Genomic DNA, 1,895 nt, shown 5'->3' with positions numbered 1-1,895 from the left:
AGCAGAATGAAGAAATACCAGAGGTCACATCAGAGCATGTCAAAGGAAGCTTAAACCGTGCTCAATCAGCACAGTCTATAAACTCAACAGCCTACCCGAGAGGATTGTTTAAAAAGTGTGTCCTCAGAACCTTTACTGTCTGTTCGGGGAAAAGGTGTTCTGCTGAAAAGAAAGTTGTCCCTTTTAGAACAGGATGTGATTGTGAATGAAGATGGAGAAAATAAGCTTAAAAAACAAGGTGAAACTCCCAATGAAGTCTGTATGTTTTCATTAGCTTATGGCGATATTCCAGAAGAACGAATAGATGCCTCAGATTTTGAGTGCTCTCTTTGCATGAGGTTGTTTTTTGAGCCAGTGACAACCCCTTGTGGACATTCGTTCTGTAAGAATTGTCTTGAGCGTTGTTTAGATCATGCTCCATATTGTCCTCTTTGCAAAGAAAGTTTAAAAGAGTATCTAGCTGATAGGAGGTACTGTGTCACACAGCTGCTGGAAGAATTAATAGTGAAGTATCTGCCTGATGAACTGTCTGAGAGAAAAAAAAATATATGATGAAGAAACTGCTGAACTCTCACACTTGACCAAGAATGTTCCAATATTTGTTTGCACTATGGCCTATCCCACTGTGCCTTGCTCTCTTCATGTATTTGAGCCAAGATACAGACTGATGATTCGAAGAAGTATACAAACTGGAACCAAACAGTTTGGGATGTGTGTCAGTGATGCACAGAGCAGTTTTGCAGATTATGGTTGTATGTTACAAATTAGAAATGTACATTTCTTGCCTGATGGAAGGTCTGTGGTTGATACAGTTAGAGGAAAGCGGTTTCGGGTTTTAAACAGAGAAATGAAAGATGGATATTGCACTACAGACATCAAATATCTGGAAGATGTAAAGGTGGAAAATGAAGATGAGATTAAGAATCTCACAGAACTTCATGATTTGGTATACTCTCAAGCCTGCAGCTTGTTTCAAAATTTAAGAGATAGATTTCGAAGCCAAATTCAGCACTTTGGATCAATGCCCGAAAGGGAGGAAAACCTTCGGGCAACTCCTAATGGACCTGCGTGGTGTTGGTGGCTTCTAGCAGTTCTTCCTGTAGATCCCCGCTACCAGCTGTCAGTTTTGTCAATGAAGTCTTTGAAAGAACAGTTGACAAAGATACAGCATATACTAACCTATTTTTCTAGAGACCAATCTAAGTAACTAACTGCTTGGATGTTCCTTTACAGTTACCCCAGTCTGGCTGTGTTGATGGCCAGATTGTCCGCTGCCTTTGCACATCCAGTGCTGGTTTCAGAAATGTAATGAAACTTTTTTTTTCTTCAACCTCCTGAATCATGTGGTTCTGCAAATGAATACCTTCAACTAGGACTTGGACCACTAAGAACTTGCACAGAACAACACACGCTGAATGTGTGTTAAACCTCTACATTGTGTTGAAGTTGAATATGTACCATATTCTAAAATGAAATAAGAACTCTGTGTATGTCTATGGCGTGTGTGTGTGTACGCATGTGTATGTGCGCGTGTGCGTGTGTGGGTAGTGTGTGTGTGCATCTTCTCTGGCTTTAAAATTTTTAAAGAAAAAAAAGCCATAGAGAGCAGAACTTGCTGAGGGTCATTTCTTGCCCAAGTTTACAACATAGTGACACAAGTTTTTCAAATTGAATTTGCCTCAGATGTATCTGTCCTAATGCTTACATTTGCACAAGTATGTAAAATAGAGAATTGAGTATCCTTCTCCATTGGAAATACTGCTCTTGCTGAATTGTCTTGACCATTGACTATGACACAGTTTCTTATTTATGTAAGTGTTTGTATCACAGTAGCTGCCAGGCATTGGGTGCAGAACCTAGAGCCAGTTTTCTGGAACAATCATCAACCTGACATG

At 39.9% G+C, this 1,895-nt stretch overlaps 1 pseudogene across 1 annotated transcript; it reads left to right on the top strand.

Annotated features, from left to right (window-relative positions):
• The first annotated feature begins 5 nt into the window (after window positions 1–5).
• Window positions 6–1,443, top strand: LOC103253343 (annotated as a pseudogene). Its single transcript, XR_002481568.1, has one exon. The product of XR_002481568.1 is annotated as an LON peptidase N-terminal domain and RING finger protein 1 pseudogene (transcript).
• Window positions 1,444–1,895: the final 452 nt, after the last annotated feature.

Source organism: Carlito syrichta, unplaced genomic scaffold, assembly GCF_000164805.1.
Source record: "Carlito syrichta isolate Samal-C Ts95f unplaced genomic scaffold, Tarsius_syrichta-2.0.1 Scaffold222267, whole genome shotgun sequence".
Lineage (NCBI taxonomy): Eukaryota > Metazoa > Chordata > Mammalia > Primates > Tarsiidae > Carlito > Carlito syrichta.
Note: the sequence above shows the minus strand (reverse complement) of the source record. Positions and strands in the feature narration are given on the sequence as shown.